General features: G+C 42.9%; 1 protein-coding gene and 1 long non-coding RNA gene across 2 annotated transcripts in view; one reads left to right on the top strand and one right to left on the bottom strand.

Moving 5' to 3' along the window:
* NRG3 (neuregulin 3) overlaps positions 1-25,693 on the bottom strand; it is a 1,803,861-nt gene that overhangs the window by 672,978 nt on the left and 1,105,190 nt on the right. The window lies entirely within an intron of this gene.
* LOC146867840 (uncharacterized) lies at positions 1,061-18,582 on the top strand. Its single transcript, XR_014966148.1, has 4 exons — positions 1,061-1,116; positions 1,355-1,427; positions 17,317-17,380; positions 17,741-18,582. It is a non-coding gene; the product is annotated as an uncharacterized LOC146867840 (long non-coding RNA).

Genomic DNA, 25,693 nt, shown 5'->3' with positions numbered 1-25,693 from the left:
AAAGTCCTCCATTTCTCCCCCAAAAAATACAATTGTCGCTGAGGCTGTCGCATATGTTCTGGGCTGTTTTCACACCTCTTAATGGACATTGGGTATGCACAGCTTCCAAAGAAAAGTTATAAAGCTATGTTGTGAAGTGGTTTCCAGCTCGTCTTCCGTGCCACAGCAGGATTTAGGCTCCTTGTTCGGGTGACCTTAGGAAAGGAGACGTAATCGTGCGACATAGAGTCGCAATGTGCGAGTTGGCAGGTCTGAAGAAATTATATTGTCCAAATAAAGCCTGGTAATGCTTTGTTTAAGAAATGTTGAGTTAGCAGCTTGGAAATAGTTCCTCACTGTTAAAAAGCTCTCCACCTCAATGGAAGTGACTTTATCATTTTGGAGTCATTTATAGTCTACCTAACGAGTGTCTAGTGATGATTTTTATTAAGCAAGCTCACCATAGAGGTCCTCATATTATCTTAGCTATTATTTTAAATATTACATCTTTCGATAGCTTTTCATACTGTAGAACAATACATGATATTGTTTAGTCTCTAATTTAAGAGCTAAATAACTATTTTAGAGTAAGAATGCTTTTCACTCAGGACCAAAACTAAGTCTTCCTCTCATCCTTTGACTAAGGCATACCTTTCATCTAAGCTCTATGAGAATCCGTCCCAATTTTAAAAAAGCTTAATATTCGTACTTGTAGGCAGACTATTACCCGCTGGGCGGGGGATCATCAAACATTTTAATTTGTCGAGGTGTAACGTTTTTAACCTTGATTGACACACTCTTAAAAAAAGCGGACATTGAACCTGTGAACATGGTTACTAATGAGTTGGAAAATCTTGTACAGATTTAGACATAATGATGCATTTTACCGTGAACTTGTGAACATGGTTATTAATGAGTAGGAAAATGTTTGTACATATCCAGATATAATGATGGATTTTATCGTGAAATTGTTTTTTAACTTACATTGTAATAATTTTAAGTGTTATTTTTTATGGTTGTAAAAAGACAAATAAAGAATTTCTTCTTCTTCTGTCCCATGCACATCCTTCAAGCCAGACGCATAAGACTGGGCCCACGCCCTAACAGCACTGCATGATCAACACCTTCATAGACAAGGTAATTCTGTCCTATCCACTGCTACCGATTAGCATATCACAATAATTCTGAAGCACAGTAGCTTTAGTGTTTGTTCTCATGAATGACTTCAGTGCCAGAATTTACTCTCTATACCATTCTAATTACGCGAAGGTGGATCTCAGTTGCATGTATGCACTTTACAAATAAAATAAATAGTGAATAAATAAATAGAATTAGAGATGAGTAACAGTGAATAACTAAGATGTTTTTTACCCAGGGGTTCTGCGTGACATTAAATGGACAATGCAAGTGAAGCTCAAGTTGCCTATGATGACACTCAGAACCATCAGGTAAAAGTATCCTCATTGTTTAATATTTACCCAATTTAACTCGATGCTATGTATGCCCGCCATACTTTTGCGGCCCTTCTTTCAGCTGTTACATAGGAGGATACGAGTAATAAGGAGCTTCCCCTCTCTGTCCCAAATTTAATAAAAACACCTACCTGGCCTCCAGCTGCCAAACCCACCTCTCTCTGTGCCATGCACCATCCCCTTGAAAAAGCTGTATCCGCTGCCCTCCAACAGAGTAGAGAGCCAGCATTGCACCGACAGGCTTTCGGGAGACCAGTCAGATCAATTTAGAATTCTTTTATGACTTATCAACATTAACAACGTTTTTTACCCACTGTTGCTATGTCATAGCTGTTAATAAGCAGATTTAGAATCGGGTGGTCAGGCTACTGGCTCTTAATGAGAGTCTTACATAGCATATAGAATTTTACATGGATAGCAGTGAACTAATAGTATGATTTTCACTGAGGGGTTCTGAGTGACATCAAGTAGACAATGAGATGGAATATCAAGTTGTCTATGATGCCAATCAGAACTTCAAGATGAATAAAATACCTGGTATTCACTTTTCATCCATGTATAATTTTATGTTGTGAAGGACTCCCAAATCATCTGCCCACTGCTTTCAACTGCTGTGGAAGAGGAGCATATAACGTGGGTTCTAGTCCCTGCAGCCAGATGCAATAGAAATATCAGGCTGCCAGGCATCCAATGTGCTACACATTATGCCATCCTGCCACCTCCCCTCCTAAAGTTGTGCCCTCTGCCCTCCATCAAATCAGAAACCCGATGTTGTACTGGCAGGCTCTCAAAGAGGCATCTATTGTAACCACTGCTGCTACATCATAGCAGTAAATTAGCAGATTAGACTCTGGCGAGAGTCATGCATAATAAATAAATAAATACAACATACATACAGACGTCCATACATACATACTTATATACATACATACATACTTACTTACATACATACATATAGTTAACTTCACTTTCCTTAACAGCAGTATGATTTCTTCCCAAAATATATGCTATGAACATGGATAGGAATATAGGTACATATATTTGTCTATATATATTTTTTCCTACCTTGTGCAATGTTGTAGATAAATAGTGGTCCACAACTGCTTTCTCATCAAGTTGCTTTTATTAAGTAGAAGAGGTAACACAAGAGCGGACTCTCCACAGCAGAAGCCAAACGCAACTGCCAAAGGAGAGAACACAGAAGCATGAAGCAACCTAGAACATAGTAAAAGGAACATTCCACAAGCACAGAGAATGCTCAACAAGCAGAACATGTACTACACATCTTCTTTCTTTCTAATGAAAAGAAAAGCAAAAGAAAAAAAAACATCTCAACACACAAAATCTTGCAAATAAGCTGGAGCTCTTCTAAACCTTTGAACCCTACCCCGAGGCAAAGGCAAAGGAAGAGGGATAACATCTGGAGCAGAATGAACACCAGAGGCACCAGAATCCCCCCACCCACCAACCACATGAGACGCAGGAGACACCAAGGTAGCCTCGTGTGGCAAGGGCGCCAAAAGATAACCACTGTTACTTTCAGCTGAAGAAGATTCACACCCGCTGGTCAGAGACCCACCCTTCTCATAAAGAGCCACCCGTCTAAAATTCCAACACTCCCCATTATTCAGGATAACACAATTATCCAAGACCTTCTTCACAGCAAAAGGCCCCTTGAATTTAGATAACCCCCTTGCAGTTCTACCACTCTTGACCTTAACCAAGTCACCAACCCGAAAAGAACACCCAGTGGACGAAGAAACAACCCCAGAGGGGTTCTTTTGCAAAGCCACCACACGCTTCATCCAAGCAGGAACCAGTTTGGAACCCGGAGTGCGCCCTCTCATCAGTTGAAAAGGGGACAATTGACCATCTACCAAGGATGTGGTGCGATAGGCCCATAACATCTCATTGACCATTTTCCTTACAATGAGACCCTCAGAGGAAGCCATTTGAATAATGCCCTTCACCACTCTATTAGCCCTTTCACACATGCCATTTCCTTGAGGGTTGTACAAGGAGGTACGATGATGAGTAACACCACAACCCTTAAGAAAAGACTGCATTTCCAAAGAAGTGAGTTGAGTACCATTGTCAGTGATGAGCACAGACGGGAGACCCTCATCTCTAAACAAATCGCCCAAAAACCCAATTGTCCTTTCAGTAGTAATGTTGTGAGTGAACTCCACCACCAACCATTTTGAGTAAACATCCACAACCACAATAGCATACCTGTCCTTCTCATGAAGTTCACCCATAGGGCCAATAAAGTCCAAACAAATACTGTGCCACGGTGAACCAGGGTTCTGTATGTGAGTTTGAGAGTTGCTGGGACCAACCTTAAGTCTCTTCTCGCCCTCCTTGCAAGTAGGACAATTCACCACCCAGTCCACCACCTGTGCATCCATACCCGGCCACCAGAAATTATCTCTCAGCCGGCGTTGTGTGAGAGTTTGGCCTAAATGGCCCTCGTGAGCCAGAGCCAGCAATTTCCTTCTCAGACCACCAGGAGGTACAAACCTTTCACCTTTGACAATCAAATTATCCGTAACCAGAGAAAGATCTTCCAAAACTTTCAGGAAAGGACGTACCGAAACTGACACTGTACTCTCTCTCCTAGAACCTAGCCTGATAAGCTTAATGACCTCTTGTAACGTATGATCGGCAGACATTTCACGCTCCCAATCAACAGCCTGAAAAACACCTTCTCCCACAAACACAGCATCTTCAATAGAAGCAACAGCAACATCATCCTCAGATGAGAACGGAGCTCCCACAGATTTCCAATCCAACGACAACCTAGAAAGACAATCAGCCTGTGTATTCCTCCAACCCTGGATGTATTGGACAGTGTATTGGAACTCCTGAAGCTTGGAAGCAAGCCTAGCTAATCTAGCCGAGCCTTTGCCCGTCCCTCCCGGAGAGAGAATCTTAACAAGAGGCTTGTGATCGGTTTTGAGCACGAACTTCATGCCCCACAGGTAGGTACGAAAGTGTTCCACTGCCCATGAAGCCGCCAGGGCCTCCCTTTCGATAACCGAGTAATTCCTCTCAGCCTCTGTTAAAGTTCGTGACGCAAAAGCAACAGTACGCTCATCCTGACCAGAGATTTGTGAAAGCATGGCCCCAAGACCGGTAGCACTGGCATCAACCGTGACCACAGAACTTTTCTTAATGTCAAACGGGGTAAGAACTTTTGCCTCACAAATCTCTCTTTTGATAGCTTCAAAAGATTCTTGAACCTCTGCAGACCACACAAAGCTAACTCCTCTCTTTAACAGTGACCTCAAGCAAGAAGTCTTGTCAGAAAAGTTCTTGACAAACTTAGCATAGTACTCGATAAGCCCCATAAAGGACCGTAACTGGTCCTTGTCCTGAGGTTGAGGAGCAGAGCGAATCGCCCTACACAGATCCTCCTTCGGGCTCACCCCACTTGCACTAATGGTGTACCCTAAGTAGTCTACACACTCAGACAAAAATTTGCATTTGTCCTTTCGCAAAGTCAAACCAGCCGCCAAAAGCCTGTCCAACACTATTTTGAGAGTGACATTATGTTGCTCCACTGAATGCCCATAGATCAAAATGTCGTCTTGAAAGTAGACCGTATTACCCACTCCCTCAAGAAGATTAGAGACCATCCTTTGAAATACGCTGGCAGCAGAATTAAGCCCAAAAGGCAAGCGAGTAAACTGAAACGTGCCAAAAGGTGTAATGAAGGCAGTTAAATGCTTAGAGTCCTTATGCAAGTTAATCTGGTGATAAGCACTTCTAAGATCCAGCTTAGAAAATACTCTAGCACCATGTAACGTAGTGACCAACTCGGATATGTTGGGCAGAGGAAAGGTGTCCGCAACCACACAATCATTCAAGGATCTTAAGTCAACACAGAAACGGAGCTTGCCATCCGATTTCTTTGTGACGACTATGGGAGAAACCCAGGGTGACGCCTCAACTGGTTCAATTACTCCAGAGGCCAACATCTCATCGATCATGCACTTAACCTCTTGCCTAACAACGATTGGGACCCGCCTGACCTTGTGCTGCACAGGAATGGAGTGGTCCCTCAACACAATTCGATGAGAATACCCTTTGAGTTGACCCAAGCTTTCTCTGAATACAGCGCTAGCACCGTCCAAAATCTTCCCTAACTCATTATCCTCGATTATCATCACCTGTGGTGAAGCACGAGGGTTGACAATGATCGCCAAGTCATACTGGTGAACCCAACCCAGAATTGCCGGGCCTGAACTAGAAACATAAACTTTCCCTTGTATGTTCCTATAAGAAAAAATAATGTGTGCATTGAAGTACCCCAAAATGTCAATGGTCTCACCTTGATAACCACCCGGGGAAATGTCTTTAGGTAAAAGATGCCTAGTACCCCAATTGAGCAAGAAAAGATCATGTGGGATAATAGTGTACCTTGAGCCAGTATCCACCATTAAGTGAATTTCTTTGCCATCTATGATGAAAAGTGCCTTAGGCCTGACTTTGAGTTCATCACTCAACACCACAGATGAATCTCCATCAACCACCAGAATTTTGTGACCATCTTCATCAACAAATGCACTATCGTCCACTGAAGCCACAGAAGAACGAGGTTTGCTACGACAAACTCTCGCATAATGACCCACCCTACCACACTTCAAACATTCTTGTTTGGCTGCAAAGCAAAATTTAGAGTCAGAGGAGTGAACGGTGCTCCCACACCTGTTGCACATGCGAGTTACAGGGGACTTCTGTGTAGTGGGATTTTTGTTGAAAGGAACTTTTTTGACAAGCTTCTTATTCTTTACCACTGCAATGTCAGCTTGTTCTCCTGAAAAGAGGGTTTGTTCTGAGCATTCCTGACAGGAAATTTCATTAACGTCACCAGGATTCTTCTTTTCAAGTTCCTTCATATATCCTTGAGACTCCTCAACAATTTTAGCTAGGTCTATGGCTGTCAGTAGGTTAGGATTTTTCGCCGCCCAAAGACGCTCTTGGATCTTCTTGTTATTGCACTGTACAATAAGTTGATCCCTAATAAGTTCATCTGTCATACCACCGAACTTGCATTTCACTGACATCTCTCTCAACCTGGCAACAAAGTCATCGATAGATTCGCCTGTTCTTTGACTTTTGGTGTAAAACCTGTATCGATTCATGACTAAGTTCTCCTCCTTCGCATATCTTACCTCAAGCCTACCAATGGCCTCCTTATATTCGTCAGGCACAGGTTGCCCATTAGCTTGTAGTGCTTGAGGTAAATAGCGAAAAATGCGTTGACCTTCTTTGCCCAAAGAACCCAATAAGAGTGCTTTCTTACGTTTTGCAGAGTATTCTTGAGCATCTAGAGCATCCAAATAGTTGTCAAACATCGGGAACCAATCATCCCAAGAAATGCTAGGTTGTCCAGGCAGAGCCAGAAAACTAGGAGGAAGCACTACAGAAGGATTCTCGTTTGTCATGGCTGACCACGCTGAGCCTTGTCCAGAACAGAAAATAAACTTATAAATGAAGAGAGAGAAACAAAGTAAGTCAGTAAAACAGTACCTGAAACCAAAGCAGGTCGGATGGGACACACGCCCCGTGTGCCACCTCAGAGAACGAAACGCCAGCCAAATGCGCTCAAAAACCGAGTAGCGTACCTCGGTGGCTGACAGGGAAGGAGTTGTCCTGGAAACAGTACCAAACAAAGATGGCCGCCACGTCAATGACGCAGAGACGTGAGAGCGTAACTAGACGCTAGACGGGAGGTGAGCAGAGAGCTTCTAGCGTGACGAAGAGGATTCTTGCCGTGAACCACTCCGCAGTGAAGATTCCATGATGTCATCAGAGGAGGGAAGCCTCGACGAGAAGAGGAGCTCCTGTCGCACCAACTGTCACTCCCACGCCGATCGTGCCCGCAACCAGAACTCGGCAAACAGGTGAGTCGCAAGTGTCTCCACAGCAGTTAAATTGAGACAAATCCTTCTCCAGAGCGAATCGTTGCACACACAGGTTTGGCTTTCCCTCACGCTTTACGCGTAAGACGCTAGACGCGTAAGACGATCCGTAGAAAGACCCACAAACGGAGAGTTGACCACGCAGGAAAGCTCATCTGTTAGTATTGACTAGAGGCAGAGACAGTTCTGTAGGATCGAGCTTTGGAGGGTGAAAGCGTAGAGAAGTTCCGCTCTTGCGATGAAGACTAGAACGAAGTGGAAACCAACGTGGGCTGATGAAGAAATCGTCGCCAAAATTGTTGTAGATAAATAGTGGTCCACAACTGCTTTCTCATCAAGTTGCTTTTATTAAGTAGAAGAGGTAACACAAGAGCGGACTCTCCACAGCAGAAGCCAAACGCAACTGCCAAAGAAGAGAACACAGAAGCATGAAGCAACCTAGAACATAGTAAAAGGAACATTCCACAAGCACAGAGAATGCTCAACAAGCAGAACATGTACTACATGCAACAAGATTATAAACATGCATCTTTATATTAGTATGACCCCTATTGAAACCTGTTTGACATTTCTCTAAGTATAACCGTGCTCTGAGATTTAAGAGTGCTTTTTTGAGCCTGAAAAACAATGGCGATTTTTTTTCTTTGGACCTGCTTCCACAAATCATAATCCAGATGCGAAAGGGGCACCGCAGCTGACATCTTGTGACATGATTTAATCTTGTTCAGAAAAAATTCAAAGACTTCTCACCATCTGCCAGTCTAATCAGGATGACCTTTTTATGAGCACGCTGAAGAGCTCCTGGAGGGAATGTCTGAAGGATTCAAAGTCATGCTGAGGATATGGAAGTAGGATAAATATTTTACACACCGAAATAATTACACAGAGGAAACATATCTGGTATATCTAGCCTGACAATTGGGAGATAAATCCATAACCGATATTTCTTTGTTACTGCAACAGCAGACAACAAAACATTTAAATGATGTTAAAAGCAAACATGTATTCTGTAAGTGTGTTTGTAAATGCGTGCTTTGCAATGTGCTATGTAGCACTGACTCCAAGGTTGAAGGCAGATTCTAGACAGGTAGCCAGGCATCACTGTTATGAACCCTGGACTCCAAGCTCGTTCATAAGCATGAGTTATTTTTATAGCTCTTTAGTTTTTTAAGTTGCAAATGTGCTTTATGGTTACAGCTGTTTCTGAAGTTGACACATATCATTCTCACCCTGCCAATCCCAGAATATATTTCCAGTTCACCCAAATTGCACAAAGCCATCTGCGAGTTGGGCGTACACACAGGTATGTCAAGTGTTCAAAACTATTTGATAAAAATGGCTGAGTGGATTGCTTGCAGAAATCTACCAGTAGAGCTGGAGATTGAACAGGCAAGAGCTGTAGGGGTTACTGTCAAAATGTTGGCTCGTACAGTGCCTGAAGGTGTGTAAAAACCTATCCTAAAGGTCAGAGTTAGAAAGGGATATGCCAATTGTAAATCAGTGTAGTGGTTTGTAAAAAAACAAAAAACACAGTTGTGCAATAGCAGCTCAAATTCAGTCAAATTCACTTTGTAAGGATTGCGATGTGGCCTACCTGCCTGAGCTGCCAACTTTGGAACTAGTAAATCAGATTTGAGTCCCAAAGTGGGCTCTACATCATGTGATTCTGGGCAAATCACTTAATCTCCCACTGCTAAAAAAAAGAAATTGGTCTTTGTGTAATGTAATCTGGTGCTCATGCAAAGTCCTGTGATGGCTTGAGCCACGTTTGCACTATATAAATCTGCAAAAAAAAAAGAGTCTCATTTAGATCTTGGTGGATGGGATACTTCATCATAAACATGACGGGCATCCCGTCCATCATGTTCCAAGTGCCATAGGATGTAATGCACTTGTAATACAGCTGAAGAGACATTTGTCACATTAATGATGGAGTAATCCAGCTGCCCAGTTCTAAATCAGGACCAAAAATATTTGTCTCACTAGTATTAATTGCATCTGTAAATGAATCTCGATCCAAAGATGAAAGTGTAGGCAATGGAGGGATTGGGAAAAAGTCATATATGTGCTTTTAATCCTTGCTCTCTCTTCATGCTGAAGGAAGGAAAGTTTGACAGTACTTGACAACTAACAGTACACAGGTTGAACTAGCAAAAACAAATGTATTCACTCACTAACCGGCAATAATGAAAAAATTGAATGAAAGCCAAAGCAATTATCTCAACGGTCTACTAGAAAAAAATAAGAAAGACAGTGGATGTGCAAAAACATCCCCTTAGTATTGAAAACTAGAAACAGTAGATGACAAGGAAGATCATACACTGTAACATATCACTGATCTCTGTAATGTAAGGTGTGGGTCAATGGGGTATCTTTTGGACAACCTTAGTTTAGAGCTTGAGTACCTGCAAACATTTTCCCAGGGGCCAAAGAGTATGATCTGTGGCATGATCAAGGGCCACATTGATGCCAGCAGGGTGACAGTAGGGGTGGTGTAAGGAAGGCTTAGGGGAAGCAAAGCATGTACATGGTGTGGACAATGAGTCGAGGAGTTATTTTGAGAAACAAGTCATATCTTTCCTATGCCTTTTCCCTTTAATTGACATTATATGAAAGAGGTGAGCAAGCCATAGAAGGGTTGAGCCAAGCTCGAACCAGATGCCTGGACGTTTGGATCCTCAAGCCCAAAATGAGCAGAGTCTTCATGTGACTTCTATTTGCCAACCACTATCTAATCACATGTGCCACAAATTAAAGTCAAAGTATTACCTTTTGATATAAAACAAAGGCATGGAAGAGATATCTATCAAGTTTCTAAATTGCACAATGTGAAACCAGACAACCTGGGATCAAACAAGGCTTCCCCACTTGATTTAAATTGTGTGATCCTAGGCAATTGCTTTATTTCCCTTTACCTCAATTTTCTTCATTATCACATATGATAGCACCTTGAACTATATGAGTTCATGATGTGCGCTGTAAACCCCTTCTCTTGTGTTTGGTTTAATAAACTACCAGTTTGTTCCAATTGTAACAAAGTAGGCCACCAAGTGGGTGCCTCCTGGTTCACTAATGTCATCGCTGTCAGGACGGGGTTGGGGAGGAATGAATGTTTCTTACTTCATGTTTGAAAACTATCCCTTTAAATAAATGCCTTTAAATGCAGTGATGCAATCTGATGCACTAAGATGAAATGTTTCTGCATGTTAATGAAATACACCTTTTTGAATTTTGAAGAGAGTTTATCATATTTTTATATGTTTGTTACACAATGTCTTCAAAAATGAAAGTGTTCCTCAAAATAAGTGGTGCAGAACACCTTCTTTCCTTTCCTTTACTTTAGTTAACATGTAGATACATTGTTGTACATTGAACAGCGTTCTGTATATTAGTGCTCCGTCAAGTAAACAGCAGGCTAGTGCTGCTTTTCACTGGTGAGCTGCATATAAAGGTCGGGAGGCAAAGCAGCCCCTGAGTCGTCCCTTGAATATCCCTGATTTAGAGAAAGTTGCTGTTAATGGCAATGTGGAACCTAAAACGATCATCTTGATATTTGTCACTCTTGTTAAATGTGGAAAGAAAAAGAGATGCCTGAGACACATTTTCTGTCCATATTTAGGTCCTCCATACCATGTCGGTCGGAATGCGCATTCCGACCGACTCTGTCTTGGAATGAGTTCAATGCTTCCAAACACCATTGGTTTGGACTCCCATTGACTTCAATGGAATCCTGTGTTCAGATTGACTACACAGGCTCCCATTGAAGAAAGGGGTGGGTACGGAAAACCTTGCACCCTGTGGCGGGCACCCCATGGTGCCTGCTACACTGTGCCTGGTAGCACAGAGGGGTCCCTTGGGTACCCACACAGACCCCATTCAGAGGGCCCCAGGTGAAGGGGGACCTGCTACGGGCCCCAAAATTGGGTTTCCGATAGCTGATACATGTTGGAACAGACGAGTCAGAAAGGCTGTCCGAATATGACATCACAATCCATCACTTGGAAACGTGGTCCATAGACCTGTATGAGTCGGCTCTGAACAACTCAGTTCCTCCGAATGCCACTCAGAAATGAGTCAGAGCTGACTCGGAAAGTTCGAACTTTTTCCGACTATCTTAATCGGTCGGTTGAATGGGTTTCTGAGTCAGTCGGAAAGGTGGGTTCCGAATTGGATTCGGATTAACTGAATGCCCTTCGGAGCCTTTCCGACCAACATCCTATTGAGGCCCTTAGTGCGTTGTCCTTCAGAGAAAAAGTGTGATATAAGCTTTTTGAAATGTTGGAAAATCTATAGATTAGAGTAGCAATTAAATCTTTTTAGGTCTCAAAAACAAACATTGTAACCTTAGAAGAACAGAATGTAGCCTTTTCAGTCATCTGTTTTGCCAGATAACACTTATCACAATAATTGCTGCAAGCAAAAAATCCCCTATAAGAAAGGCCTATGCACTAAAGTAAAGAGACCCGTTTCCTTTGCGAGGAAGTGTTTAAATAGAGCTATTAGTGTGCGGTGTTCATGTCTGTCACTCCCTCCTACAGAGACACATGCGCACACTGATAATCTTTATATTCTGGCGCAGTACCAAATGATAATGAGTGGAAATAGCCCTAAAAGCTAGGTTTAGAACTGATGTCAACAATTATGTTACTTTGGTGGATGGTGGGTATTAAGGGGACCAAGTATAGTGGGATGCCTTTATTTTACCATGGTATCCCCCCTGAGTGTGTAGGATACAATGTGGTAGAAAACTGGACAGCATAGCTGTTGTCTCCATTAAAATGGGGATTACAGGTAGGGGGATATTTACGGCTTTAAATGTGCCAAATTTGTCATATTTATTTTCAAGATGAACAAGGACAGAGTCTCTCATATATCTAAAGAGGAATCTAATAATTGTGTGGATTAAGAATGGAAACTCTAAGGGGGATATTCTTTAGAACGTGTGATAATTATCGCAAAATTAGCTTAACCGTCTTTGCACATCGCAGTCTAATGCGGGGAAATAACAGCGTGTTAACGTTATATTCTCAACACAGCGGTACCATGCGATAGTCTCACGCTAATGCGTCTAATGACGCGATAAAATTACCATGACGGCAAAAAAACGAAAAACATGAACTTGAAAAAAGTTGCGATGTGGTCAACCGCGATAAAAAACATCAGCGATAACCAGCGACAGGCCTGCAATTCCCACGCGTCATGCGGGAAAATGCACCGAAAAACTCAAACAAAATATTTCCGACTGCATAGCACCATGGAGGAAGCCAGAGCAAGTACAGAGGACGACAAGAACCCCACAAGCCCCACGGAGGGCCAGCCTGGGACCTCGGGGTCACGGAAGGGCAAGGAGAAGAAGATGAGGAAGACGAGGTTCAGTCCGCAGGAAAACAGGATCATCATCACGGAGGTGATAGAACACCACTAACTACTGTTCGTCACCCCCAACGAGTCATTGGCAAATAAAAATGCAATATGGCAGGCCATCCTGGACAAGATGAATGCAGTCAGAGTGAGGAGGAGGACAATAGGAGAGGTCAAGAGGTGCTGGAATGACGCAAAGAGCAAAACCAAGAAGAAACTCGCTGACAACCATCAGGCAGCAACGCAGACTGGTGGTGGCAGTCCAGCGGAACACCAGGAGCTGGATGAGATGGAGGAAATGGTATCCACAGTCATCAGTGGGGAGACGGTGGCAGGAGTTGGGGGTCCGGACACTGCTCAACATGACCTGACACAACAGCACCAGGGTGAGTACCCAACAGGGACTGGAGGAACGGGGGGAGATGGGCACAATGGCACACATGCACAATTAAGTAGAGCACACTGCACACCCACAATGACTCCGGATCATGCCCCTGATCCACTTGGCACACTGCAGCACACATACAAACACCAAGTAGGCCCCCGTCCACTATGGGAACAAAGGGGTCCCTCCCCACACAGCACCAATCTCACAAACAACCCATGCACACGTGTTAAAAACTAGCAACGCTGCGTGTCTGTGAGCCACACTGACAATGCAAGTGACACTGCATGACGAATAGCATGGCTGCAGTCCAAATATCATGACATGGTGCATGCCACAACACTTTCGCCTTGGTTTAGAGGACGACTCCTCTTTAGCACGCTCAGAAACTTTATCAAAAAGCTTATCTTGTTTATAATAGGTGTGCGTGGTAATTCATATCATTGATTTTCTCACAACACTGAAGTGGCTGAGTGTGGAAGACATCTGGAAAGGAGCAGGTCACACTCTGACACATCCACGTGCACATACAACCCCTGATGGCAACAACACATCTGCGGATAAACCATGACCAAGAGTCCCAACTCCCACCAAGAGCCAAGATTAGCCAAGTCTGCAGCATCTCAGCACTGCAGAAGCACAGAAGTCAAAGGCACATAGCCTCAAAGGGATAAGGGCCAGCAAAATCACAGCTGCAGTGGCGACTCACCCACAATGCAGCACACACACATAACAACAACAGCACATCAACATTGATGACAATGTGGTACCAAGTGCAACACTTATACTGCAGAACAGAGGACACAACTGGTTCCGCTTGTGTGCAGAAACTGGCCAATCACATCTGACAAAGCAGGAAACTGTGAGATGAGACTGTATGTGTACAACCTCACATCTGTGATGTGGTCCAAATGTCTATTGTCCCACATCAAATAGTCAGCTCCTCCCAAACAGTCACAACGTACATTGTCATCCAGTCTGTATGTAAACTTGAACAATGTGTCAACATACAAGGCAACACAATGTTAAAATGCATCCCCCCTTCACATTGCAGAGGGACAATCAACACCTCCTGCAGAGCAGACCAGACAACTCATCAGTGATGATGAAGAGGACCTCCACACTTTCGACACCAACACCCTACAACAGCTCATAGACGGCCACAGCAAATCACCTCCAGGAGCAGGGCAGCCCAGTTGCATCGAGGAGACCCCACCCCCTCTACAGACCACACAGCAGGAAGCACCCACCACCACGGCTGGGTCACAGCACCTCACCCAAGAACACATGGCATTCCAAGGCCAGGTGTTAGACTGACAGAAGGAGGTGGCTAAACAGGTGCGGGTGGGGTTCGCCCACATGGCAGGCAAACTGGATGACATACGTGGGTGTCTAAGTCACATCAGGGACCACTTACACTCCCTAAAGGACAGCCACAGTTCACTCCATGATGTCCAACAATCCATGTCCGACACCGCTGGAGTCATGCCTCTGAGAGGAGAACAACTGTCTAGTCAGAGTGGCCTCGACGATGTCAGCCAAGAGTCGGCACAGATGCTGAGGATAATGTAGAACACGGAGCGGATGCATGCGGAAAGAATGGCTGCCACGGTTGCACACCAGCGAAAAGTTGTTGGGATTTTCCATGCCCTGCAGATCCTCATCATTGCATTGCTGCCACTAAAGCAGTCGATGAAGAATGCTGCTGATACTTCCACACACATATCCCCGGCTCATGATGTGTCAGTGGCACATAGTGCTGCAGAACAAACATCAGCACCCACATGTCAGACAGATGACAGAGAGATTGAAGATGGGATGATTCCACCTGTGTGGTCAGAAGGAGTCAGTAGCAATGCTCTCCGCCATATGCCCTGTTTCAGCCTGGTGCTGCCCCCGGCATCATGCCCTGTAACAACACCTCCCACTGTCCCCTGAAACACTCAGCGAAACTCACTTTGGACCTCGACATGGACTGCCATATACTGTTTGCTCAACAAAGATACAGCAATCACAGTGCAGACTGTACTCAACCTCTTCTGATGTACTTGACAATCCTTAAATGACTCTGGGAGGCCCTACACTGGTCTAGAATGTAATGTGGGGTTTGCATGACCATGTACTGCTCCAGCTCCAACACTCCACCGAATGTGAATAAAACATTCAAATTGACACAGATGTGTCATGTCCATAATCAATCAAGTATGAAAGTATGGATGAATGTAAGGACATTGATTGCACAAAAAGGTACACCCTGGGAAATTAAAGCAATGCACATGTGTGACTGTGACACACATAGGCAGTGAGATAATTAGGAATTTGTGCACTAGCTGTGGCCTCATTGCTCTGAAATCACATTGATCCACATGGCAAGAAGTTGGACACCGTACTCACTTTGCTGAAGACACGTAAGAGCACAGGTCTATCTGCAACTATCCCAAACACAATGTCTGGCTCACAGAGGTGGAGCTGGCAATAGGGACTCACCCCTAAGTGAAATGCGTCGGTCAGTGCCTCACTGTGTAATGCTCATTGAGGCACATGAGTTGTCATTCTAATCAACACTCATCACAATTGAACACTAGTGAAGTTGCGTAGACTTGATTAGCATGTGTGTGTCAGTACGGGCAAGACAAGGGCCACAACATGCAGACCAATGCATCAGACACTAACAGGCAGCATTCGCTCATGGTACAGTTCCACGTGATAGGCGTTGTGCATGTGCCTGGGATATTCTGCCATTGTGTTGGTGGCTCTCGTAGAACCGGCACTCTTCTGACCTGCAGTATTTATGTGGATGATATGCCACAGCTCGGAGAAATGAGTTGTATGTGTGTGCAACAGTTGGACGTATGGGTTGTTGTGTACGTAAGTGTCAAGGGCATTCTGTGCAAGAGTATCTCGAGCAAGGACTTCTGTGTGTGAGGTGTGGATATGTTGCTCTTTCATTAGCGTTGTGCGTAGTGTGGGAGTCGTCATCATCTGCTATGGTATCTTTCTCAGGGGGGGGCCTGCTGCATGCCAGACCAAGGTCGGAGGTGCAGATGTCCTTCCACTTTATGTATTGGGACAAAGGTGCTTTCATCCATAATGTTAGTCTGACTACTGCTTTCATTCTGGATATGTGATGTGGCTTTCACACTGCAAATGAGGCTAGGCCTTAGGCTTATGGTGCACCAATAGCGATTCACACACAACAGTTGGCATGTATGAGCCTGGAGCCCGAGCGGTCTTGTGTTCTTGTACAATCCCTCCATGCGCGGCCACCCTCCGGGTGCATGCAACATTGTCGATTGCGGGCCGTGTGGTGCAGACACTGCGACAGAGACACACGCATCAATTGGTTTCCTGTCCAGCCCAAAAATGAACCACGCCCAGGGCGCAAGGATAATTATTCACACCCCTACTCTGGCCTGGCGTACGTTGACCCAGCCCACTCGGCTTACGTATAAAGGGGGGATGACGCCGCTACGTGTTCCAGTTCTTCCCCACTGCTGGAGGTGACATGGCTGCATCCGCCTGGCATATCACGAGACTCAATCATGAGGAGTCCATGACTTGCGTTGCACAGACTTGGTGGCACTGGATACACTGCGGACGGAATGGGCCTACCGCCGCGGGACGGTGACTTTCGGTGCACGGAGGTAGGGGCACCTTAAGTGCTGAGCAGGTGTGCAGCCTGCGATGATGCGTCGTCCTGGCGGTCTGGACTGGTAAGGATTTGTGATTCCTGCTGGACCGCAGTTTAGGACTGAGCCAGCGGGCAGCACGGGCCTACCGCTACGTGGTGTTGCCTTGCGGTTCACAGAGTTAAAGGGCACCTAAAGAGTTGGGCGGGTGTGCAGCCTGCAATGATGCAGTGTGCACTGTTAACATCTCTGCCATTGCGAAATCAAGACCCAGAATCATGTGTGTGACCTTGTGGCTCACGGTATGGGGCTGCCTGATGTGGAGGCTGTCAAGGGCGCAGGCCCCGGGCTTGGAGCTTGCACCGACACGTGGTGGGCCCTCTTGGAGACACGCCGGTGGCGGAAGGTGAGCAGTGAGGCCTAAGTGCGCAGGGGCGGTCAATCACCGCAGGGCGGCAGGAGGGGCTGGGGTGCAGCAGCCTTTGTGTGCATTGGCGGGCAAGCGATGATGGCGTGTGCAATGATATACCCTCTGCCAATCATGAATCTGGACTCTGTTTCAGATAAGGGACCTGGTGGACTGCAGTGTATACCGGCACATAGTTAGAGACACACCGGTGGCAGCAGGTGAGCAGTGTGTCCTGGGTCCACAGTGTCAGCACTTTCTCTCCCTCTCCCCCTTTCACTGTCCCTCTCTTTCTCTATGTCTCCCTCTCCCCCTTTCACTGTCCCACTCTTTCTCTCTCTTTCTCTCTCTTTCCCTCTTTCTCCCTCTCTTTCTTTCACTGTCTCTCTCTTTCTCTCTCTTTCCCTCTCTTCCTTTCACTGTCTCTCTTTCTCTCTCTTTCTCTCTCTTTCCCTCTCTATCCCTCTCTTCCTTTCACTGTATCTCTTTCTCTCTCTGTCGCTCTCTCTCTATCTCTCTCTCTCTCTCTGTCCTTTGATGAGCGCATGACACACCTTCTTATCTTGAATTTTGTCTTGCAGGCTGCGACTTGCAGATTGTCCAGAGAAGACCCGCCATGACTCTTCCACATAGTTGTATTGAGTTTGATTTTAATAGAATATTTTTTGGGAAATTAAAAGATGAATGAATGATTCTCCTTTTTCTGACCACACATGATTGTGAATTGCTGTACTTGTGCAACATCAGGTGAATTGTTTTGTTCATGATTTCGTGCAGTTGATGTGGAATGTCCTTGTCTGGGGGGGAGTGCCTGAGGTAGGTGGGATCCTGGAGGTGTTGGCGGTGGGTGTTGTGGCCCTCTTGGGGCTCCGAGCTGCATGATTAGTGGCTCTATGGCATCTGTTGTTCTTCAGGTGTGGCTCTGGCCTGGGCTCCCTTTTCTGCTGCAGGTCTGACTTAACACCAGGTAAGAGCAGGTGTTAAATCCCTGCTGCTAACGCGCCTTATCACATGTTTTGTGATCTTATCGCCGATCTGGCTGCTCATTGAGAATGTTGCGAAGTGGTGTTGTCGCGGCTTTTTGCACGGGAACGCCTACTCTGCATCTCATTAGCGCTAGTTGCCAGTGTCATCTGTGGCATTGTTTTTTGCGACTTCTATCACAGGAAAACTGGTGATATCACTGCTAGTGAACAGGGCAATAAATTTATCGCAACTTTGGCTGCGATAAAGTGCCTATAACTCGTTGATAAGTCCTTGAGAATATGCCCCAGAGTCCTAACAATCTGCAAAATGTATATAGCTCCATTTGGTGCTATGGGTAAACAGCTTGTATAGTTTTCTTTTTGCTTTTTTAATATTTTCTTTATATTCTGCACACATTGGTATATATTTCAGGCTAAACACCAGCCTGTAGAGTTGTCTCCATCTCTTTCTATGTGTCTGAACATCAAGAAAGAGATGTTTACAAAAATGGACATCAAAGATAAAAAGATACAATTTCAGACAAATGGTACTTCTGGTAATTTATAGTTTTAAAAAGTGTCCAAGGGTCGGTGCAAATGTTGGTGTAAAATTCCATCATCATCAACACAATTTATTATTGTAAAAGTTGCATAATGAGCACAGACTACTGGGGAGGGACGGCAATCAAATGCATTTAATATAAGTTAAAATGCTTTGTAAATTTTAAGAGAGGTAGGAAAGAGAGAACTGGAGTACAGATTATTTACAATTACACACTGCATAAGCAATATGTGAATACGATTTAAGGTACACATTCATTTGTCGTCAAAGTAATAAAGGAACAACCCCTTGTTGCTGGATCACAGACACAGTTTTGAAGAGAGATTTATTTGGATTTATCAGCTTTACCGGGCAGGCCGGGTAAACTCTCCGGTGTCAGTGGTATCTGAGTATGTAATAGATTATATCTGTCAGCAAGATTTAAACATGTGATGTGCAAATTGTGCAATCCTTTATTTTAATACGACATTTCATGATTTAGTGTGCTTTACACTGTTGCATTATTAGTTCAATACAAATTACTCAGCATATAAATAATCAAACTTTGCTCTCCACCACAGGTAAATCAAATATCAGGGTACAATATGGATTAACTAATCCTGCTCGCACTGCCAACATTTTCAAGTACCACAAGCATTAAAAATATTTATGTTACCCGTCCCTACTCTGGGTATTACCGAAACCCTCGGGTGACACCTGTCATTTTAAGTGGTGAAGTGTGTGGATGGTAAGGGGTTGTCATCCTTTTACAAGAGAATGACTTTTTGAGGTAAATGTATGTGTTCCAGTGAACAGTCAACCAGTGATAGTGGCTTTCAGTCACTACCAATCTGAGCCAGGCTTGAGCCAGTTACATTGTTTTAACAGTTTCATCCACAGTGCCAGAAACTGTTGAGTTGCTGTCCCAAAAATTGTAATGTCCATGCCATATTATTTAAGAAATGAAATATGAAATACCACCTACTTATACCAAAAAAGATAGAAATTCTTATGCAGGCTACTGTATTTTCAGAGGAGCTGATCCAAGAGATGCAATCCATTGCTCTCACCTGTTCTGACTTAAATTTTACATTGTTTTTCCATGACATTCAAAAAAGCATTAAAACAAACCTAATTTGAAGATAGCGAAATAGTCTGGGTATTTATTTATTGCAATTGCAATTTTGATTAAATCCTAAGTACTTTTTTCTCCACATGATATACGTTTTATTTTTGCTCCTTTTGAAATATTTCTGTAATTGAAACCCGTGGGACAGTGTGTAAGAGAAAATCGATTGTGGGAACCGTGAACATGCATATGTTCTGTGGCTGCATTCACTGCATTAGAAAGAATCATGATGAGATATTTGGAATCGTATTAAAAAACATCGAGCAGGTATCTAGCATGGCTTTTGTGCACATAGGTATGCTTCGCGTATGATTTTCACATAGACCGCAAAATAGCATTTTATTTCATTTTAATTATTTTGTTTTGAAAACAACTCGCAATTTTTCCTACCCTAGAACAAAACTAACAAAATAACGTGTTTGACTTCCCTGGGAACATGTCTTGGCCATTCCGTTACATATTTAAATTTATTTTTACATTTTTATATGGTTCTGGAACTCACTGACACCAGATGGATATTGCTAAAGATAGACCGCTTCAGGGCATGTGTTTTTTTTTTACCAGACTATAGCTAAAAACCACCAAAGGAAAGCAGCTGTACATGAAAAAGATTGGATGTTGCTGGGCAAATGTGCCCTAATATCTGCTGAGATTGCTTCTGTCTTATTTTATCTGGCTATCGCGTTAGAGATTTAAAAAAGATTCTGCTAAGCAATAAAGCAGCATTAGAGTCCCACAGTCTGTGATGCTATTGAGTTTACTTGCAGTGATACATTTTAATAACAACAGGAATGGAGATTTAAGAACAGGAGTTAGAAACAGCTCTGCCCCTTGGGCATAACAAGGAAGAAGATTGCATGCTCATTGTGCGGGACTGACTAAAAACTGCTTATTGTACGGATATAAACTTGGCCAACATGAGCATGCAGACAGGCAAAAATAATGAGGCTTGATGTGTACTGAATGAAACACTGAAAAGGCATATCTATTAAGGTAGGAATTGTCAACATTGGGTTTTTATTTCACCTCATTACAGTTCCTCCTATCAGAAATGAAAAACAATTAGTAGGACTCATTCAGTGTTCTTTGTTTCACAAACCTCATTTCATCCTAGCTATACGTAGTATTTTTAAAACTATACCTTTCTTTAGTCTTTAATGATTAAACAATCCATTATCAGCCCTGTTCTGATGTTTGTATTGCACATAAAGTTTTAAGCCATGCTTATGATGATTATCCAGTTATGTATTAATTTCGATATTTTCTAAGTTACTTCATTATCATGGATAATCATTTTTTTAAAGTAACAGAAAAAAAATCATTATATTTTTGCCTTGCAGGTGTAAACCATGATTGAAATATGAGCTGAATTATGGTGAAATTGTTTGAAACTGGCATTTTAGATATTAAAAGATCTTATATCTTTCTATGGGTAAATTCCAATGCAGCCCTTTTTGTTGGAGATTATATCTTGAGCATTCAAATGAAAAATTAACTTCATAATGCATAAACACAGTGCTCAATCACATACACCTAACAACATGTTTCTTATGGAATACAACCTTTATTTATAGAGAGACAGTCAGTTCTATAGGTTCAATATTTTGATATTTTTTATCACAATGTCAAGAAATAAATGGATTTACATAAGAAAATGGTACAGATGGGGATATTAGAATTATGAGCATTGTTACAATGCTCGGTCATACAACACCACTAAGGAATAGCGGTCTCTGGAAAGAAAATTAGCGTGCCATCTTTGAGGCTTAAGGCTGAGGATTTGGATTGTGAAAAAAATAGAGTTAGGGATTTTTTCCTTGTTTCCTGAAACTGTCATTGTCAGTACCCAATGTCTCTTCAAAGAGACATTTGGCAATAGCCTGGAATAGTAAATTAATATGTGTTAACACATGGATAATGCTCACCATACATTTAATTGGATGAGTGGAGGAAATGTAATCCTTTCATAGGGTCAGAACAAGTAAGCTTCTTTTTCACATTTGGCATACTTGATTCTGATATTGATGCAAAAAAAAACCACACACAATAAGCGTGTCCATAAATTTAGCATATGAAAGGAAACAAAAGGCAGTGGGATGTTAGTGTGCATAGGGAAATGTATAGACAAGTTGAATGAGGAGATTGGAGTGTCAGTAGTAAGAAACTGAGAAAATGTATTCTGTCCCATCGTCTATAGCACTAGGGACCATGTTTCTAGGAGGACGAATGAATGAGTGTTGATTCATGCTTTTTGATGCTTAAATTTGAATAGAACTTTCAACTTCTGGACACTATCCATTTGAAGACTATCATCATAAAATCCAACTTTAGAACTTCCTCTTCATCAAGTGTGCTATTAGCTACATGTCTGATGTTTCCTGTATTGCATATCAAATAATAATTTTCCAATATAAGGAAGCTTTAGCCACTTGTTCTTTCATGTTCCTTCATACTAACGATGAAATCCATGATGTTGTTTCTCAAGAATTCCTAATAAAAATGTAAAAACATTTAGAATATCATCCTCTGAAACATTGTCACAGATATTCCTCAATAAATGAAGACATCACTATCATTTGAATAAACTACAGAGGGACAACTCTCCTATCAAACCCTTGCAAAGTATTCTACAGTGTGATTCTGAACAGAAAGAAGGAGCAAGTCAACGCTGAGTTGCAATACCAGCAAGCTGGCTTCTGCACAATTAGATCTTGCACAGATCAGATCGAAACACTGCGCATTAATATTGAGCAGTCGATGGAATGAAACTCCCAGCTCCAGGTCTATGAGAAGTCATTCAACAACGTGAACAGAGAGACTCTTTGGAAACTCCTCTGCCACTGTGGTGTGCAGATAAACTCATAAGAATCATCAGGAACTCTTATGAGGGAATGACCTGCAAAATAGTACATGAAGGACAACTCATGAAAGCCTTCCAGGTGAGGACTGGAGTCCTCCAGGGTTGTTTGCATTAATCTTTTCTCTTCCTGCTGGCAATAGACTGGATTATAAAGACATCCACAGACAAAATGGGATCCAGTGGACACTTTGGTGATGACCTGGATTTTGCAGACAACCTGGCTCCTACTTTTCCATACCTTCCAGCAGATGCAAGAGTAGATCGACAATGTGGCAGCAACATCAGCGCAATTTGGCATCATCATCCAGATGGGAAAAAGCAAGATCCTGAAGGCTAACACAGCCAGCACAGCTGCAATCATGCTTGCAGATGATGCAGTGGAGAAATTGAGGCCTTTATCCACCTGGGGAGTGTCACAGACAAGCAGGGTGGCACAGACTCTGATGTCAAGGTACAAATCAGCAAAGCAAGGGTTGCCTTAATTCAATTAAAGAAGATCTGGAGCTCCAAGGACCTAACTCAGCAAACTAAGATCAGGCGTTTAAACACCAATGTAAAATTGTTCTTTTTGTATTGGCCAGAAACGTGGAGGATAACAGTAAGCACAACCAACAAAGTCCAGACCTTCTTTAACACCTGCCTGAACTAAATTGAATACAATACTTGTAGAGAGAACTACAACCACGTACATAGCATTCTATTACTAAATTCTCCCTGCCCACAGACAAAGGCATCAACATGTATAACTAAAACAATCCTCAGACTCCAAATGTTTTAGGATACAATACTTTTAGAGACTTCATTTAGAGTTGCAGTTTATAAATGCAACAACCCCTGTATTCTTCCTTAATTTTGCTCCTGAAGTGAAGTCCAACACTATAGAGAAAGGCACCACTATTGAACCATGGATGAAACCTATGCCCCATTGATGTATTCTTTCCTTGATAGAATATTTATCTTTTTGTATTGCCTAGGATATAGTGGTTACTGTGCTCATAGACCTGGAAATTTGTCTAATACATCCGCATAGAGATGTTTGGATGAAGTAAAGTTACTTACAAGAGTAGATTAGTACTCCATTCCCTTCGGCTGACATTGGTATATTTACTTTCACAGGTTTAATGGGCTGCTATCTATTCCATATGATGATGGCAACATGCCTCCCAAAGCTCTGAGTAGTGGTGAGGAAAGGAGAGGCTATGTCTTGGCATTTAGTTATTTATTGTGTACATTTTTTGTAAAGTACTTAATGCTGTTTTGCAGCTTTCCATTATGAATGCCAGCTAGATGGGGAAGAGCAGCCAAACAAAAACCTGGAGTCTATCATAATGTTTCTGAGGCCTGACATGCCATCCTTTTGGAATAGCACTGATAATAAAACGTTGAGCATTAAGGACAAGAGACGGAGGGCGTCATTTTGAACTCGGCGGACGGGTTACTTCCTCACGGTGATGGATATCCCGTCCGCCGAAATATAAATCCAATAGGATATAATGAGATTTATATTTTGGCAGATGGGATATCAGTCACCGTTGTGACAGAGTAACCCATCCGCCAAGATCTGAATCAGACTCTCAATATGTGTGTCTTACTGCTATGTGTGCAAGCAGAAAAAATACAGTTTTAGTATCTGAAAAGCCATTGGAAGAGTTTGTATGTCACTAAGTGAGAGACCCTTTTACTACAAAGGCAAAATATAGTAGAGTGTCAGTGCTCTCCATGAACAATCTTCTATTTTAGAGTAGACAGTGGATTAACAAATGCATGCCTGAGACCATTGAGAATGATTGTTACATTTAAAAAAAATTGGAAATAAAAAATAAGGCGTAATTAGTTAGAATGCAAAGGAAGAGAATGTATTAATCCTTGAACACGCATCATAATATTCAATACCTATTCTGGAAGTGAATTAAAATATTGGCTTTGAGTTTTATTTTTTGATGATATAGATTTGTCCTCCATAATTGTCATTCAACACTGAAGATTTTTCTGCTGTCAATTAATGGAAGATTGGGGAGGATATCACTTAAATTATTTCTGGCACTTAAATGCAAAACAAATGCGTTCACAATAGGGTTTGAAACAGTCAGCTCTTGTCTGAGGTGTGTGATGAGCAAAGATTTACATGATCTGGAGTCTCATTATGAACTGTGAGACAGTTTTTGTGCGCATGCACTATCTCAAGCGCATACCTTCTGATCTTCTCCCAGTTGATGCATGATCTACAAAAAGCACAGCCTGGAAAGAGTTGTTGCCTCTTGCAGTTTCCAAGCTCTGCTAACCACAGCTCATGCACTAACCCGAAGGAATTGCAAGTAAAATACAAACTGTATAGAGTATAAAGACCGGCACACTACTGTACCCAGCTCGAGCGCATAAGTTCATGCTATGGGCCCTAGGGCCATATGATGATCCCGCTCTGAGCCCATCACAAACACATATAGAGGTCCATTAATTTGTGTTGCCCAAATTTCTGCTTTCTACAGTTCAAAGTTTAGCTTTGAAAATCTATGAGTTAAATTACACATCGAGACGATTGAGGCTCTATCTTTCTGAGCTTTTTTTGCTGCAGGTCATGAACTCACTCAGAGTTATTCTGAGTGTATGTGTGCACCAGGGGAGTAATGCAGGGTCTTGCAGTCATCTGCCCCAGTCACTGAAGGGGGCCCCTGTGCCACAGTCACTGGAGGGGGACCCTAAACGCGCATGCAATGCTAGTACGATATGGCAAAACAAAGAGTAGCAAGGCATGCTGCCTGTTGAAAGCCTCATCCTTGAAATGTGCTTGGCAGTTTGCTTAAAGTAACACAGTTGCAATGTTTATTCATTTATTGTTGCTCTATAGATGATCTAGGCTAAAAGGTGCCCATGTGAATCTCTATCACATCATGCAGGGCCGGCTTTAGCACTGGTAGTGAGTGTTGCGACAGTATTTGTTGGCACCTCCCAATGACCACCTCCAACACGGATTCCCTCAACACCACCCTTTAAGAGTGCCAACGTCTCCATAACCACTCTCTCCCAGATGCATTTAATTAG

This window comes from Triturus cristatus, chromosome 1_2, assembly GCF_964204655.1.
Source record: "Triturus cristatus chromosome 1_2, aTriCri1.1, whole genome shotgun sequence".
Taxonomy (NCBI): Eukaryota; Metazoa; Chordata; class Amphibia; order Caudata; family Salamandridae; genus Triturus; species Triturus cristatus.
This window is presented reverse-complemented; position numbering and strand designations above follow the sequence as displayed.